This window comes from Sardina pilchardus, chromosome 20 (genome assembly GCF_963854185.1).
Source record: "Sardina pilchardus chromosome 20, fSarPil1.1, whole genome shotgun sequence".
NCBI lineage: Eukaryota > Metazoa > Chordata > Actinopteri > Clupeiformes > Clupeidae > Sardina > Sardina pilchardus.
The window spans coordinates 19,919,661-19,939,033 of record NC_085013.1 but is presented as its reverse complement, the minus strand read 5'-3'; the positions used below and the strand labels follow the sequence as shown (position 1 = coordinate 19,939,033).

General features: G+C 43.4%; 1 long non-coding RNA gene across 2 annotated transcripts in view; it reads right to left on the bottom strand.

Annotated features, from left to right (window-relative positions):
- Window positions 1–8,525, bottom strand: part of LOC134068073 (uncharacterized) — a 59,197-nt gene extending 50,672 nt beyond the window's left edge. For both annotated transcript variants that reach the window (XR_009936588.1, XR_009936589.1), the window contains exon 1: window positions 8,425–8,525. This is a non-coding gene — a long non-coding RNA (uncharacterized LOC134068073). The remainder of the gene's footprint in view (window positions 1–8,424) is intronic.
- Between the last annotated feature and the right edge of the window lie 10,848 nt (window positions 8,526–19,373).

The following is a 19,373-nucleotide window of genomic DNA, read 5'->3' as shown; positions in this document are numbered from 1 at the left end:
AAGCACAATCTGATTTGTCAACAGCATCAGCTAAATTTACACCCGTACTAATAGTGGCGGGCTCGCTCTTCATCCGCGGGGTACCCTGTTTAGCGCGTGTTTGTTTTAGCGTGCGGTGGCTAGTGTGCCACACCGACTCCCTCTCTAACACGACGGCGCCCTCTCTGAGTCCACATCCTCTCCGCGGCTCCTGCCCCTGAAAGCCGCAAGCGCTCATATTTCAGCACGCTGCCTGGCGACATGCGCTGACAGCCGTACAGTGGAGAGTATGAAAGCGCTGTCAGTGCCGAGGAGGGGGGGGGGGGGCGAGGATGGGGTGGTGGGGGGCCCCTCACTAGTTTTCACGCCTTGTCCCTGCCCAGAGAATTGATGCCTTTGCAGGTCCTCGCGAGCAGGGGCAGCTGCTGCAGCCCGCGCGGGCCATTTAGAAGTTAACAAGCTCAAAACAAAACAAGTGACAAAACGCCACAGAGGGAGGACGAAGGGGGGGTGTGGAGGAGGGGGGGGTGCAGGGCAGCGCAGAGACAGAGGCGGGGGTGGAGGAGGGGGGGGGGGGGGTGCAGGGCAGCGGAGAGACAGAGGCGGGGGTCTAAAAGTCTCTGTCTTCAAGGAGCATCTCTCTCTCGCGCCTCCCTTGTCCCTGCCATGAGACGTGGGCCCTAAGTATGGGCCCTTGCTAGGTAACTGAGGGCCTGTTGTGTGGAATGTGCCTCGAATGCTATCAATGGCAATCCCCTGTGCAAGTCAGTCTCCTGACTTAAAACCTTGCAAGATTTCTTCATAAACACCAGCTTGGCTGTGTTCTAGCACATTCCAAAAAAAAATAAAATAAGGGCAAAACAACACTTTGCTTTCCCCCAAAGTAAAAAAACACCATGCAGCGCTGTCTGTCTGTGTGCCTGTCAAATTGCTATCTAATTGTAGCAGACCGGTTGGGGGAACGGATATCTACTCTTCTCTCCCCCCCGGCTGGCGGCTGCCCTGCCATTCACAAAGCCAGAGGATGCCACACACATTCTGTTTGTTCTACATGAGCAAACAGATTGTAAACTGGCTGATAATTTTTGTACTGACAATGTCATTTACGGCTGTCAGGCCTTTGTCTTCTCTGTTTGCTTTATTCAAATATGAACCGAGCGGACCTCCCCTCTGCAGCTCTCTTCTGCATTAAAATCACATCAATTCACTTCCATTTCGTCTTATCTGAAATTCATTGGAGGCAATCACTTGGTTGAATGCTCTGCCATCTCCATGGAGACCAAAGGTCCCGTGTGGACTTCAGAAGGATTAGGAACTTGTAAGATTTAAGTCCTGAAGTACACAGTTTCTTTGTCGCGTCCTCCTTTGATATCAAGCTGGGAGAATTTGCCTTTTCTACTTTGATTTTAGTCAGAGAAAAAAAAAGATGCCTATATGTTCTTGTTTGCAGGAGAGATTTCTATAAATATTCAGTCACACGCACACATTTGGTCTGTTTCTACATTTCACCTAGCTATTTAAAAGACACTTTCGTATTTATTAGTCTGACCCCCCATTTGCATTCATGGGGCCATAGTGGTGATCCACAATCATTTCATTCCAGCAGTGGGCTGTCTGTCTCTGAGTTTGTATGGAGAAGCCATCTTTGTTCCGAAACTATGACAGCTGAGGTGGCATGTGGTGTCTCGATGCCCCGGTGCCACCTTGTTTTGCCCCGGGGGCATGGGCAATAAATCCCCTCTGTGGGCCCGGACTCTGGGGTCCAGCTCCCCAGGAGCCCCGCGCTCTGCTCAGAGGCATCTCCCCTTTGTCACACACACACACACACACATACACACACACACACACACACACTCCCCCTCCCTCCCTCCCTCCCTACTGGGGGTCAGGGCAACCCAGTGTTATTCACATCCAACTGTCTGTGTGGAAACGGAGCTGCAGATGTTACAGTTCCTTTCTTTTTATTTTCTCTCCCTCTTTTCTCTCTCTCTCTCTCTCTCTCTCTCTTTTCTCTCCTTCGCGGCACTGCCAGAGTATTTGTTGTATTTTTTTTTTTTTTTTTAGAAAGAACGTGGTGTGGAAAAAGCCTATGCTGACTATGAAGGACTGACTCCTGGTCCCGAATTGGAACTCTTTTATTTCTTTTCACCAGCCAAAAGTACAAAGTAAACATTTAGAAGTAAATGGATTAATTTTTAGTTACAGACAGGCATTTGCAGGGGAGCCAGGAACGCTCCCCCTTTCCCTCTTTACCATCACTGCTAACATCTATTATGCCTCTTTGTTGAAAGTGACAGGCTTTGCTGGGACTTAAATGTGTTGAAATGTTCTCCTAGCATTATGCCAGACCGGCATTTAAACAGTTTATCTTAAATTAGGTTAATGAGCAGATGGACGTTCTGTATAAAACACACATAGCAAAGAACTTCACAATACTTGTGGCATTCATAAGTGACTAGAGATAAATTCTGAGGAAAGGTTGACATTCTTGTTAAGTAACACTTTAGGCTTTTTTGTGAAACTGTAAATAGCAATATAAAGTAAAACCGACTTTGAGAGCGCTTTCTGTTGTACAGCTATGTTGCAATTTCAATGGACTTTAACACATAGAATATATTCTTAACACCATGTTAAAAGCCCTTCACCTCTGTACTAAATGACCCACACATTAGAATCTGATATATGTCCAGCTAAGGGCCCCTTGTGCCTTGTGGCTTGAATGTTACTCTCTTGCTATAAGTCACTTTGGATAAAAGTGTCTTCTCAGTGAATAAATGTAAATATATGCATTTGCGATCACTTGGGGCATTGGTTTACAAATGTTCAAAGTGCCACAACTGAATTAAAAAAAAAAACCCTACTCTTTGCAACAAATAAATAAATTCTCTTATCTACACTTGCCACTTTCTGCCAGAGCTATTTTCAGCCCTGAACAGCTCATCAATGCCTCAACCTTATTTAATGCACCCTCAACATTTCCTGAAATTTGAGGAGTAAACAGAGGGCTGCCTCCAATGACATGGTGCCTCCTGGAGCAACTAAACAATCAATGTGCATTTGCAAGTTGGTATTTACCTTCTTGTTTATTGAAAACTGTCACCTTTCTGGTGTGTTTCAAGATTGAGGGTGGGATACTAAGAATGTTGAACATGAAAAGTCTCATTTCCTAAATTTGCATCTATTTTTTTGTCGACGTATAAGGTAATGCAGGGTTCTCTTGGCCATGATGCATGCAATAATCTTCAGTGTAGACAGGTCAATATAACAGTGTTTACAGCGTACTGATGAGAAAAATTGTCAAACTTCTTGTTGGTTAACTGTCTGAAAACTATGGGTTATGAGTGCTGAAATCAGCCCTTACAACCTATCCAATGATCAACTGATCATGTGATCTAAAGGAAGCACTGAAGCTAATTACAGGTGTCACTTCAATTAAAATTGCAACAAATGTATAGAGGTAGCCTACTGAAAGATTCTACTGCATAACAAAACAACTTCAAAAGCTACATTTCAGTTAGACTTAGACCCTTTGTAACTACCAATACTAGTCTAAGTTAAAGAGGAACTATGCAGGATTGGCGATTTCATCTCTGGTTTCGGTTTCGTTGTTCGTTTTCGCTCGTTTTATGCTTGCATTTTCTCTGCAGAGCTTCCCCGACAGCTTTAGCGTGTATATTTATACATGTATAGGCTATATTTAAATATATAAATTGCAAGCGTGGTTCTTCGTCTCAGACTTCCAGATGTAAACAAAGAGCGATCGTCTCCTGCAGAAAGTTGCATAGGGTCTCTTTAAGCGTCATTGAGAGCCTTTTTCCAGTGAGATGTCACCATATATAAACAACATATTTCTTTAAGGCGTCAATACATTATGTATTGTCTAAGGCCTTTCCAAACTGCTTCAGTGTTTAGTTATTGTGTAACAATAAAATAAACTATTGCATCCTGATTTGAAATGCAATTAGCTTTGTTTTGTTAGACACCATGTCCATCTTGGGAGTATCAGTGCAGAAGAATTAGCTCTGCACATGGCACAGCTTACAAAGACTCATTCTTTAGAGCATCTCCACTGGATCCTGCCCATACCTGTTGAGACGATATTCTATGAAGGGGAAGAGGATTATTCCTGAATACCTGACCCAGGTTTAACAAAGGAACCTGATGATAGAAAATTAGGCCAAGGCTTTTTCACTAACGCAATGAGGAAAAATACCAGAGTGGGTTCTAAGGACTTGCTGACCTGGTGGTCCAATCATGTTATGGACTGGGATACGTTTTATGTTGCGATGGTCTAAGACAGCTGAAACCCTAGTCTCCCATGCAATGTAAGCATGTTTGATATTATTAGAGGTAAATAAATAACACTGGAAGTCTCTCTTGGTGAGTTGACCATTCTGAATACTGAAAACCGAAAGGCAAGGGCATGGGCCACTGACCTTGACAGGAGTGGTGCTGTAAATCCCCAAAATCCCATTTCACAGCCTAATATGACAATTAAAGGGTCAATATATGTTTACGGGGAGGCTACACCGGATACGTTACGGCTGCGTTACGTTACGTTAAGTCTGGTTAAGTCAAAGCCACATCTGACGTAACAATTAGATTCCACTATAATCAATGGAACTGGCTACACCAGTTGCGGCAGCGCTAAGTCATGCCGCATCGAAGCCGTAGAAATAGACTTGTCTTCTATTTTTTTTCTTTTGACGTAAGGAGCCTATGCGCAGTCATTGTATAGAAACACTAGGCCTATCTGAAGAGGATTTGTGTATTGTATTGATGGGGTGCGATTTGTCAAAAAAAAAAAAAAAACAGAGGGGGGATGTTTAAAAAAAAAAAAAAAAAACTATCAACAGGCCTAATTCTTTAGCGTTAACAGGTCCTACAACACTTCGAAAAGTTGAACATTCATCGTTAATGTAAGGACATGAACCATTTAATTGTCTGCGATGGCCACACCTGTGGCCATAGATGTGGGAGATAGCCTAAATGTTTCAGTCGACCCACTAATGAGGATCACGCGAACAGGGCAGAGGAATTAGGGCTAACGGACAGTAAAATGTACCATAAAACCTAATCGATTACTATCACATCATGTCAAAATAATTCTGCTTATTGGACTAAGTAGGCTAAACAGCTTACTTTGATGTCGGACTTTGTGTGGCCTTCTTTTATCCACATCTCTGCGAAACTCTGAGCAGGGAACAAGCGCACGTTAACAGACTATTTAGTGGACACGTTCATTCTGTTTTACTCATCAGAGGATTTGATTTATGGCACTATGTTGGTAGTCTGCTGTTGACATGGGGAACGATAGACAGACATAGCCTAATTTGGACAAAACAGAGTATAGGCCTATTAACCTCCGTTGCTCAGCCAAATGCAATTAACAGGGAGATAGCCGCGCTTCACCGATGGCAATGAGTTGTTAACAGACATGAACCTAGACGTAGGCAATAGCCCAGCAGCAATCTATCCACAATAACACATATTTGAAGTACCATTCATGATGTCAAATATTGAAGTTGTGGGAAGTTTACATAGCTTTGTGAAACTGTAGGCTAAGTTATTCGTCCCCCATGCTGTTTCATTTGCTATCATGGGAAAATGAAACAAAACGCACGTTCGACTTCTCAAATAGCCCTATAACTCAAGAACGGTTTTGTTCAGAGCTGTAAATGCAACTGTATTTGACGGAGGACAGATGTAGGTTGCTAGTGACAAAATATTCACTTTTGGTGTTGTAGCCTACCCTACGATATCTTTGTAGGCTAAATTACGTTTAGGCTTAAATAAAAAGTGTTTCATCGTCCCAGTTCTCCCCACTTTGCAGAGATTGTCTCCTTGGACTCCGTGGCATTATAGGCCTATTCTCGAAACTCTCAGAAGCAAAGGCTATGTCTGAGACGTCAGCAGGAAGAGTTATTCTGACAAGTTTGTCATCCCTAACAAACACAATGCGCTCGTCTTCGTCTGATGGCCCGCTTAAGTGGTTCGGCGCAGCACATATCCTACCATACGTGCATGGGGATGCTCGCTAATGCTGAGACTGCCGACAGTTCGGTTCAGGTGAAAGTTAGTGCCAGCAATGTAAGCTTTATGTGTAAGATAAGTGGCGTCTGCAGGCGTACGTCCGTATACGCACTGGGCGTACCATGAGACTACTCATCAAGGAGAAAAAATTACCCTTGTGCGTGTGTATTCACATCAAATTGGCCTACCATGACTTCCCAACTATGTCTAGTAGGCCTATCCCATTAGCTGCATGCCATCAGGCTATTTACAATTTTCCATATGAAGTTAGTCAACATGTTATCAAAATTAGCTTAATGCAGAGCTACTGTATATCCACGCGCACATTATTTTGTTTGAGCAGGAGAGATTACGCAGGTGCGCAACTAGGCTGCTTGTTGTTTTCTTTTACTCGGCTATCTATGGTTATCAGCACACAATGTGAACCTAAATCACTAACTCAATAGTCATCATGGATATCGCAAGTTCTTTTAAGCAACGAAAAGAGAGAGAATGGAAGATGGAGGCAGCAATTGGCTGGAGGAGTTATTCCAGATGGGCAATAAGGTAGACAATTTGTGTGCTTGTCGGAACGTTAGCATTACAACTGTTTAAAACCAGACGTTAACGGTAGGCTACGCTAGAACAAAACTAAATGTAACTTAGCAGTAACTTAGTGTAACGTTGTCCAAATGAGTAGATCACTGTTAGACGTTTTTGTTGTATTATTGCATGTGGATTGGTGTGCGTACCATAGCATTCATTCCTGCAGACGCCCCTTTGTAAGCTCTGTCACAACCTGCCTGTTATTTCAATTGTTTTGAAATAATTGACAAGTCCCCCGAGGATGAAATTCATTCGGCAGAGGTAGAGGTGTAGGCCCCTCACCCTGGTTGTATTTATTATGTAGGCTATGTAAACTATGAATCAGTGGAAAGCCGGTGCACTGAGCTGAAAAACGGCAAATCCAAAACACACTTCTTGCTCTTGACTTATCGCTGAACGTACGCAGCCAGTGTAGCCAGTCGATAAGTAACAATACGCTTCTAGAACGCGACGTAACGTAACGCATCCAGTGTAGCCCAAGTGTAAGAGTGCTGCGTTGAATTCAATAATGGACCCAAGTAAGGATTATCCTGTAGCTGCTGGTGTCAACAATTCAACCAGTTGTTGCAGGTTGTTGTACTGTAGGCTGTTTGTAGGTTTCCTTCCAAGAACTAGAAAAGCACTCAGAGAGCGCAGACCTCCGCCTGCATTGTTCTTCCTACTGTAGGTTGTCATACATTTGAACCTGAGCTATTCAGATCGCCACCACGTGGCCATACCATGCCATTACACCACTAAGCGTAATACATAAACGCCTCCGGAATCCCAATGGAAATACGGATCACTCCCAAAATCCCATCCATTACTTTTTGAGTTATCTTGCTAACAAACAGACAGACAAACAAACAAACAGACAAACGCCGGTCCCCGATGAAAACATATACCTCCTTGGCGGAGGTAAATAAACAAAGGATGTATAATGTATAGGATGGAATAATGCCATTGCAAACGTAATGGCGTCTTCGAAAACTCTTGAATGCAACAAAATTCCAGACATAGTAGCTGAAAAGTTTTTAAAGGCATCTCATGCAAGTTTCTTATCCGAATACAATAGCTCTGAAGTAATTTTGTTGGCAAACTAACATGTAGCCTAATAGGGAGAATGGCGCACATTCCACAGCTTAACCTACCCTTTTATGGAGAACCAACCGTGCAACTTGTTCTCCCCGATTCACAATTTGCTTTACGACAATTTTGCAACAGTCTACTATTTGTATTAGATTGTGAAATAGTGTAAGTCAACATAGATATTCTGAAATATCGTTGCTGGTTTGTAAACAAATCCACATGTTCTGTGTCCAAATTGAAGGGCACTAGCAAAGATATTTCTGACAATTTGGTAAACAGCAGGGGGGAGCCCAGTAGCAAATAAACCCCAACTAAACTGCTTTGGATACCTTGTATCTGTGAGTCCCCATGTTCATGCCCCCTAAGTGTAGTGCAGTCAGTGGATGCTTTCCTGTAGCTGTTGAAACTAGCAACTTTATTTTCAGACCGACAGTACTCTGTGACCTCGAAAAATGGAGATCTATGTGGAAAATCGCCACATTTCTCCGTGTGGAAATGATGGCATCACAATAGGCCTACAGGGATTCAGTAATGCATATGCTGCAGGACAACAATCTATGATACATAACATCAACATATTTGAGCAACATAAGAGGACACTTAGTCATGCTCTCCATGCTTTGCATAAACCTGTGGCCCAACAGCATCTTACTCCACCATCTCTGACGAGAATCTGAGTCATTGGCAGACTTGGTTTCAGAATGGTTTGTGGTCAGCTACAAGTCAGTGCATCTATAGTGTCCCAACCAAGTTACTTACGTGCGCCTCCAAGCACTCCTCTGTCTTCGTCTTCTCTTCACTCAAGGGCCCATATCATTACGAAATTGGTGGTGTTGTTGAAGTGGACAAAATACCCTAAAAAGGTACAAAGCCAGCATTATGTATTTATTCACTGTATCGTGGTATCAGTTTTACAGAGTTTCACAACTGAGGAAAAAAACCTTGACATGGGTTTAGAAGCTAGTGATTCTTTGGGAAATCATGCGTTAAGTCTGGAAAAAATGGGGTCACAATCACCAGGGAAAATACTGAGATACATTGTTGCCATATTGGCTAATATTGGCTACCATAAGTCCTAAACACATTTCTCTCAACTCAGGATATGGAACCTGTATTACCAGTAGCCTATTTATTTTACTGTCTACCCATGCATGGACTGACTTAATAATATTGGCAGAAAATAACAACGCTTGGCCTGGAAAACTGTAGAAAATGAGAAATATAATTGGGCCAAAGAGTAGGCATAGCTAGTTTTGCAAGTAAACTGGGCTTAATTCAATAAAACTAACCAATTTACACGAAGAAGAAGCTAGCCTCATACGCATAGAATAATTAATAGCTCATAAAATGAGGAACAAACAATGCAAACGAACACTCATTGGAGTGCTGGGAAATACAGAAAACCAAGGTCAGTAAAACTCAGCATTTATGAACAATGCTAACGTTACACTAAGTTAGCTAGTGTTGCTAAATCATGGCTAACAAGTAGACTCAAACCAACAGCAGAGAACTAGCCTACATCCAGCGTTGGCTATGTTACAATTACGCACAACATACAGTAGCCTAACACCAATGTCAGCACATTGTCATTATCATAATGAAGGAGTTTATTTCCTTACTGACTCCATCAGTAGGCCTACCTTAATGCTCCATCTCTTATTTTAGCAAGTCCTGAATCATTAGGCTATTAGATGACGTGGGTGATGAGGATTCTCATCCAGGACACACGTGGCCTACCTCTAACTAATAAATGAAAACGTAATGATTAAATTAAAAGCAACTGATTAACTTTAGCATTCAACACAAGGCTATCAGCCTATGTTTTTTTTTAATGTTTTATTTGAAATGTTTATTATTATTATTATTATTATTATTATTATTAATTAGGCCTACAGTAGGCTATAATAGGCTACAGAGGCCGGAAGGTTTTTGCATCGCATGTGTATTTCCTCAAGGTTGGAGCCAAATTGTAGGCCTAATACAAATGATTTCCGAAGGCATCCTCTTCCCATGAGTGTTTTGGGCCAACATTTTTTGTTTTTCATGAAAAATCAATTGTTGGCACATTGGCATATCACCTAATCTTTCATCTTTTCTTAGGGCACTTTGAAAACCTGGCTCATTTGGAACAGTTGAACCAGAACATGGAATGTTTGCCCCTAAACACTGGCTCATTTCCTTTAAATATAGCAATCACACTCCGGCCCAAGACATCCAGTCTGTAGACCCAAACTGAACTTGTGATGCGGTAGACTATTCTAGTCATGTCTGCATAATCAAATCAATGGAAATCAAATCAATCCAATCTGACTATCTGAGTAGTTTGTTCACATGTGAAGTGTTTGTGAGTTGTATTCCATTCCGAATATTAGGCCTACCGTGTGACCATAAACCCTGGGACAATCGCAAAATGTGTATAAATTCAGCCCAAAACAAAATGAAAACGCCATTTGACAACATTTCAGGCTGTACAGTATAGCCTACAGTACTAATCAAGTAGGTCTAGTTTACCTCTTTTGCATTCTGTTATACATTACATGAATCACCGAAGAAGCTATCAGCAATGTGTCATATTCAAACCAGGTAGGCTAACATAAGCAATCAATGGGGTTGCCAGGTGTCACACTGAATGTTTATTTTAACACGTCAGCTTAAGTTAACAAACGTTCTTGATTTGAGTTAACTGACAGGAAAACATAGCGGGACGGTGAAGTGGTTCCACATCACATCAACAATTTCCCCTCGAGGTCTAAATATCTCCAATACACGCAATATACTGTATAAAATAGGTAATCAGCTATATTTCTGGGTAGGCCCAGTCCACATCTTAGTCAATGTGGCAAAACCAAATATTTGTATGTTTATATGTAAAACTGTATTATAACGCAGTGGTCTTGAGGGCATATACAGTACAATGAAATGTGACTAAATCAGGTATTAGATAACAGAAAACTGCTGCTGTCATTACAGAAATTACAGAAGGAAAATGAGGTTGTCAGTCAATGAGGTAGATTGCTCTACTGGTGCTCTCTCCATTGACTGGCGTGGCTGTGGCCACAGTGTGGTGGCCTTTTCTTCTCTGTCCTGGATGCGGGAGTGGGGGAGGGCAGCCAGCCAGCCAGGCTTCTTGGCTTTGAATGGCGAGGAGAGAAGCTTGCCAATTGGTTAGGAGTCAGGAGTCACCCAGGAATTTAACGGAACAATGGAGCTGACCACAAACCCTCCTTTAAGTCAGCCAATGACTCATATACTCGCCTGCTGGACTTGGCTTGCGTTTACTTAACTTTTTTTTTTTCATCTAATGGAAATTACTTGAATTTCTTTGCCGCTCCAAGGGCTTTATTACAACATAATGCAAGCCCAAATCAGTATCAAAACAGGCTTTGAACGTGTTGATGTATCAGAAACTCTCCTGATATTAAAACAGAAATGGTTCACAAAAACTTGTGCCCTGTGTCTAAAGGGGGAAAACTGACAGGCAGCACATCGACTGTCGTCACTTTGCCTTTCGCTGCACATGAGTGCATGTAGCCACACGAGCCACGGCGGCGCATCTGGCTTTTGTTTTGGTAGCTAAGAAGTATCTAAACGGTTGACTGTGGAGACGGCGTGTTTTCTTTAGGCCCAGGCCATGTAGCTGTGGGGCTCTGGCATACAAGCTTCCATCACTCACGGCATTCCATGCGTGACAACTCCTCAATCATTAGCAGGCTCTTTCTTTTGACTGCCAGGCAAAAGTAGTCCATTTTGATAGGATTAGTCGTAGATATAAGCCTGTTCATAGCGCCGATCACATTGTGTCGGTTGAGGAGAGGGGTTGAGAAAGCCATGACCACCCAGGTTTTTCGGAGTCACAAAGTGAGCAGTAATCAAGGCGGAACGGTCAGACCCGCCCGAGAGAGGGGAGCTGCTTCCGCTAGACAAGTGGTTGATTGAGTCGGCACTCTCTTATCATCCAACGTTTCATTTAGACTGCTGTGATGAATACTGTTCGAGGCCAGTGGAATTTTCCTCACAATAAAACAATAATGTATGCTCTCTTTGTACCAAAAGTCAAGGTGTGAACACATCAAGAGTCCTCTTATACCTGCAGAGTCTTGAGATACCTGTTTGAGGAGTCGTCGTCAAAACTGTGAGCCGACATAGCACTAACAGTAATTGGACTGGAACGCAAGGTTTAGCACTTTCAGACCGACCTTTGACCCCAGCTTGTCACCCAAAAGCCAGGTAAGTCCTCTTAGCAAGACAAGCTCTAGACAACCACACACAGAAAACTTGTGCTCAGAGAGTGACGCTTTAATGTCAAGCCAGGTCAAATGGCACCATGCTCAGGGAAGAAGCTGTGTTTTTTTTACATACCTGAAGTCTGCAGACATAAATGAGCTCATTCTACATGCACTTGTGCAAGATACAGAATAGTACAGAAAAGTACAGACTATTAAAAGTTAGAGATAACATAAGGTATAAGTCACATTACAGAGAATGCTTAATGCATAATACAGGCGAGACCCAATGGATATCAGAACCTTTTAAAAAATATCCTCATATTTATAATAAAACACACAGTTGAATAGCCTAATGGTTTACATAAGGGTCGCAAAATCTGTTTCATGCCATCCTATTTAGATTTAACTGAAGATATATTCCATCTAGTGGGATATTATGTTCTCTTCCTCTGCTAATCAAATGTATTTGAGTGCAGAGTAAAGCTGGAACTATCGAGGAAAGTTGATGGAAAAGGTCACGCTTTTATTGGTCAACAGAATAGATATTAATCCCACTAGAATACATGTTGAGCATGCTTGTATCAAGGAATACAGCGCATAATTTGAACAAAATCTGCAGTTTTTTTTATCAGGTGCCATATTTAAAAGAATCATCTTCATTGAAACTTGCTGAAGAGGAGAAAGAGGTGGGGAAAGTGCCCCATCTGCCCCCCCCCCCTCTGTACCCTCTCTGGTGTAAGTGACACAGATGATGCCCTGCGGTGGAGCTAATCAGATTGGGATGTTGATCTTTTGTGCTGGTTAGCACTGAGTCCACTCTTATCATCATCACACCACTATGGCTCTCCTCCTCAACGCTGAGGCAAACTGAGCCCTTTGTATTTCACTCCTGTAACTCGCTGGAGGAGGAGGAGGAGGAGTGTATGTCTGTGTGTGTGGGGGGGGGGGGGGGGGGGGAGGGTGGCGAGGGGTCACCCGCATGACTCTTTTGTATGCGCAACAAGTCGTCTTATCTGGCCAGACTGTAGTCAGCAACAGGAGGCCGCTGCAGCTCAGGCACGGGAAGGAGGGCGTCCCAGTGTAAGGGATGTCCCCGCTGGGCCACCATCCTTTTGTGTGCCCAAAGAAATACACCCAGCATGTTTGCACATGGAACAATCGCTAATTTGGGAATTATAGAATCCAGCCCCTCTCTAACTAAGACGAATAGTGTCACACAGTGGGGGCTGTGAATTGGGGAGGTGTGACGATAGGGTTCTTTGGCTGCCTCAGCTTTGTGATGGGGATCCAGGGGGTCCTGGGCTCATCATGGACCCCCGTGGGGACAGAAGAACAGGCATGTGTGAAAGAACACAGATCACCAATAATATCATCATCGGTGAATATGGCTCCCGGCGCGTTCCGAAGGGGATCATACAATACAGCTTTTGAGTGAAGGAATGCGGGATTACTTTTCCAATGTGATTTAAACAAGTTGCCTGCATTTAGCACTTCATAAGCTTAGTCTGGAAAAATCTGTGCTGTCCCTCCCCACCCCACCCCACCCCACCTCAAACCCTCTTGTTAATCATCATCCTGGAGGCCAAGGACAAACGTGGAAATAATTCATAACCATTGTGTGCACATGAACTAGCAGCGTGTGACGTGATGTTAGAGGCTTGCTGAGGAGTGCAGATGCCTGACAATACACGGGGGTCACATTTTTCTCTCCGCGGGGCGTCTCTAATACACGACGGACATTGGAATGTCAGAATTGACCCGTAAATAAGTAATGAGGTATTAAAGGATCCATCGCTGGAGCAAAAAGGAAGACCAACGGTTCCTGGGGAGGCTGGGAAAAAGCAATCTTATTGCTATGGAGGCTCCACTGGAGTTCTTTATTGGATGGCATAGATAGAAAAATAATGCCCTATTAGATTTAAGCCAGTGTTTGTCGTAGATAATATGAAAGCTGCTTTTTTAAAAATTAATCTGACACTGAATGAGACATTTTAGAGTGATGGGTCAGGTAGGGATGATGAATAATCTCATTCTGAAAGTGCTTGATACTTATACCCTAAACACTATGCCAAGGTCAAGCACTGAAATTCTTGCATTAAGTGTTTTGTAGTGAGAGAGTGTTGTGTGAGACCTAAAACATAATTACATAATATACATAAAATAGTAATGACATACTCTTTATTTTTTAGTTACTTTCGAATACAGAGAAAGAGAAAGGCATATTTTGTATAAAACATAAATACATTAATTCTTTGTCGGAATGTAAACTATATCTGCGTTGTGAATCTGTGAAACTGTTTTGTTGAGACCACATACCGTTGTCACTTGCACCAGTCGGCACAGAGCCACCAACCAACACAATCAGACACCAGAGCTCACACCTGCAGTTTTGTGTCCAATCAATATTTTGTGAGTCTCATAGCCGTCTCTGTTTGCCCAAGCCTCCTCTGCCTGCCGAAGCAAGGTCTGCCTATATGTTTGACTATGTGACTTTGTAATAACGGGGGCTAGTTGAACTAATAGCAACTGCAATATCAGCAGCTTGCCCCCAAGTGACTTCTCCTAATTGATCTATGGATCAGTATCGGCCTTGTCCGTTAGGAGGTTGACCGTCAGGTCAGTTAGCTCAGTCTCTGCAGCAGATATTATTTAAAGAGGAAGTACACCCACAGAGCGTGCTATTCTTAAATGATCATATTGTATGTTATGCAAAGTGCAGGAAGAGCCATACATTAAAGCAACACTACAGCACTTTTCCTCTGTCACACGCACACTATTTGTTTATCCAGCAACGGCTTTGCAAATGATACAATGTCCACAGACATTGAGGTTGAGTATGTTGCATGATTTTCTGATAGTATGATGATGTAGGCTATTGCGACATCGAAGCAAGTCAAATTTGTAGTTTCTTACGTCTCACTCTATCGAACTACAGATCCGCTACCCGATCTGGTAAATGTACAATTGTACATACCGTAGTGCCGATAAAGGGCCACAAAGCGAATGCAGAAGTGCCGTTCACCCTGTTACGAGTGGATGAACCGCTGAAATGATTTTGGAAACATTATTTTAAGGTACGAAAGACTCTTTAGTGTTCCTTTAACTCCGGTGTTGTACACTGGTGCTTTGCCCAGATGGGCAAATTATGTTCATTCCAGATGTGAAGTTGCTGGTCTTTTTAAACTGTTGGCTGTTAGCTTGTTTAAAGACAATTAGAAACTGTTTGGCACGCAGGCATGTTTTTAAAAGAATAGCCAAGTGAGATTAAAGGATTTTGAAACTGGCAAATCTCATGAGTGCCTCAGATTTTCGTTGAAGTGTTTTTTCAAACTCTTTAATGCCTCTTTGAAAAGATACATATTTTTATCTGATGGGTAGCATAAATGGACAACATAAATACATGGTATTCAACTCCACCCAAGATGATCAATTGATGTCAATTTGTCTGATATGACACTGATTTTTGCAACTGCACTTGCAATGTTGTCTAAGGAGCAACAGTGACAGCTTAGTTCATGCACATTCCTTCCATTAGTTAACAAGTGAATTTCACATGTCTTTATATATACAGCTCCTTAAGAGAAATAAAATTTTTCATAGGCACGTGTTTTTCCACCCACCTGATGTAATGTAGGTAGACAAATGGCTGGTAGCTTATAGGTTTCCTGATGGTTCATGGGAACCTGACAGAAAGGTTGGATATCAATCAAATTGATGTTGCCATGAGCCATTCCTTGTAAGCATCATTCAATCTACTTGTGAAGTGTTACGTGTTGGATAGAGGTATGCATCTGAGTATTAGCTAACAAGTGGTCGAACCCAGCAGAGTTATGACCGTAAGCTAAGTGAAATGTTTGCAAAGATAAGTCAAATTGTTGACTAAGAAAATGAGCGGTTTAGCCATGAAGAGGGAGCGTACAGTATGTTCCCCGAGTCCTATGTTCCCTACTTTTACCAAATTAATATGTATGTATTGCAACCGGGCAACATATAGGACCCTTTTGGGGGGGAAATGGGGAACATAGGACCCGGGGGAACATGGGATGACCCCCCCATGAAGGCCTGTACTGGAAGTGTGTGTGTGTGTGTGTGGGGTGGGGGTTATAACGTTTGTAGAGTCATCCCACCCCGGTGTCCTCTATCACTGAGCGCGTGTATGTGCACTTGGTGGGTTTGTGTAAACTCACCAGCTCGTCCTCCTATTTGCAGTGGGATTCATTGGGTCATGATTAGTTGTGTGAGCAAATTTGGAATGGAACACTTCCTCACCTGCTGGGTGTGAGACAACAGAGCGGGGGGCTCCCGTCTATTTACATGGCCCCCGTGTGCACACTGTCTGCAGGTGAAGGTGAGGAACATATGTCGCCATTGTTATGCTTTATAATATGTGGATATACTGGATGGGTAATGGCATGTTCAACTGAATATCTCAGAGTTGTCAGATAAGAAAGAAAGGGTATGAGAGGAGATTTGGCACGTTGACACAGATCTAATGGGTCGAGCTGCTGGTTAGAGTCCCGGTTTAACCACTTGAGATTGCATATTGTGTCCTGAGATAATCTTGTCTACGCTGTCTCAGTCCACCCAGCTGTGGAATGGGGGCCAGTCTCCGCTAGGCGTTCATTAGCATGGGATGGACTGGTCGTCCAGTGGACTCTCATCTGCTTAGCACCACAGAAACATCAGTCCTATTAGCCTCTGTGGCTAGGGAAGGACTTAGCTTAACTGTTTTCAACACGTTTGTAATGACTCTCAAGTCTGCCCAACACCCGTGTTGGGTTTGCAGAGGTTGCAGTGGGGTTTGTTTTTGAAATATGGTGATGGAGAACGTTGTAGTCATCTTAGGACAGTCTTGTCATCTAAAGCTTTAAATGTGCGTCACCTTGTTCTCTAGATGCCATCTCTTCCACATTACACACTTATGCTTCTCAAAAGTCAGAACCTTAGAACCTTAGGCATTTTAAGGCCAACACAGTTTTCCTCATTGAGATGGATGGATTCCATTTCTTTCTTTTTTTTTGTCACCGATGGGCGGGTGTCATGGAAACGTAGGAAGCTCTCCGGCTCAGTGCAATAACAGCGCACCGATGGGGCAGGATTCCCGTATTGACCACGGCAGCAGAGATTAAACGCTCGTGACATTTCCTTGGGAGAATTTGCAATTTCCACAAATATGAGGCTACACCGGCCATGCTGCATGACAGCACATAAAATCAATACAAATAACCCGGATCCCTAATACCTTGATCCCTGTTAGTAGAAGGATGAATTACAACTAAGACACTGGGAGTGGGAGACACAGCTCCGGGAGAGCATCCCTGATTCCTATCGACTATCTCCAGGCCAAACACAGCCGCAATAACAATTAGGTGGGCCAGTTTGCCAGTTTTTCCCCTCGCCCGGCTCTCTCCACAGTCTTACCTCAGACACAGGAGCAGGTGGGCGAGACAGTGAGTCGAGGTATAGCGGGGTTTCAAACAAACACTTGCACCAGAAAAGGATTCTCCGAGGCCTGCTCCCTTTACGTTTCCCTTTTGTCATTCAGCAGGACATTCAAAGACAAAAAAAAATGGAGTATGTCCCGTGTTCTTCTCTATATCCTATTAGGCTATCAGAATTTTCTTCTGTAGATGTCCCATTAAAAAAAGGTGAGGCCTGGTAAAAACATAACTTTCTGAAGCCAATTGGTAAAAAAAAAAAAAAAAAGTGAGGTAGCCTACATGTAAATCAATCATTCATTAATACATTATGCTTCCATAAGCTTATATGTGTATGCACACACGTGCATGCACATACACACACACACACACACACACACACACACACACACACACATACACATACACACACACATGTATGTGGATGTGGGGCTCAAAGAGGGAGAGGAGAGAGTGGTGAAGTGCAGAGTTAAGGTGTTTTTCCTTCCCTTCCACACATTTTTTGACAGCATCACTGACAGATTCTCAGAATACTCCGATGCTGACGCTAAAGCCTCTCTGTCAGAGGGTATTACTGCTGCAGCCAGAGGTGGGGAGCAGTTGGAATGTGAGAGCAGTGATACCCTAATCTGCCTCCTCTAGGCCTGCATGGCCACCTTAATGGAGTGGTCAGGGGAGGGCCAGCTATAAGGTGATCCATAACTGTTGAAAGAGAGCCGTAGAGAGGGATCAATGTTCATGGCATGATAATGTCAAAATATGACCCATGCCCGGTGTGTGTGGTTTGTTATCGGATCAGAAATGGTAGCTTAAAAAAAGAATTCTCTCCAATACCACCAAGGTGTTAGTATGGATGTGTATAGCACATGTGCATGTATGTGTATTTTGTGTGTGTGTGTGTGTGTGTGTGTGTGTGTGTGTGTGTATGTGTATGTGAGTGTGTGAGAACGCACACTCGTGTCGTGTCTGTGTGTTTTGGTTTTTCAAACAGAGCCATCATGATCATTACACTGAGAGGCTCAGTCTAGGCGGCGGGCCTAATGTGTGTGCAGAGTTACTACGTCTGTTTGTAGGGCCCTCAGCAGCACTGCAGCTGCCTGTTGACATTCTCCATATAATATTGTTTGAATTTTTCATCAAGATCTCAGCCGCCATTACTAGAGAGCCCTTTTGTTTGCAGGTTGTTTGTACATTCTTTGTGTGAGTGCATACATGTGTGTACGTGTGTGTGTGTGTGTGTGTGTGTGTGTGTGTTTTTCTGTGCAGGGATGAGTGTCTGCTTGATGTTTGTAGATGCCTATACCTCCACAGTTTCATGCGTTTGTGTGCCTTTGCTTTCTTCCAAGTTTTCAAGTAGTGGTCATTTTTCTTCTACGCTCTGGCATTGTCCTTTTTAGCTGGGGTGCAGAGGACTGTTGGGGGGGGGGGGGGGGTAGTTGCTTTTGCAAGAACTTGAGCTGTCCAGCTGTGACCCTCGCTGGCCACCCCTTACCCCTCCCTCACACTTACTGGCACCAATTGTGCAGCGGACTCTGACGTGGCCTTGAATACAGGTCACCACAGGTTACTGACAAAGGCTCGCAAAAGCAAGAAAGGGGAGGAGAGGGAGGTATTGGGGGGGGCTTGTGTGTATGCGTCGGTGAATGGAGCCTCGCACTGTTAAGTTGGCCCAACCTCTGGTGAATGTGTCGGCCATTAGAAACAGCTGGGCCGGGCTCCTGTCTGCCCTTTCTCTCACGTGAACGTTGCGTCGTGCCTTTTGTCCCGTGCTGCACGCTGCTTTTGTGAGCATGTCAATGCCAGCGTTGTAAAATGAGTTCATTCTAGATTCACTTCCCACTCTGTTTTTGTCTGGGGGTCCCTAAATCAGCTCCTGATCCTTGCCTTCCTTGTACTATTAGTCATGGGGACACCCCCTGCCTGCTGTTCCACGTCCTATGATTCATATAACGACATTCCTACTACACAATGAAAGGGCACTTAAATGTTGTGAATCACACATCTTATCATTAAGCCAATAAAAAGTATAAAAATGTCGTTATGT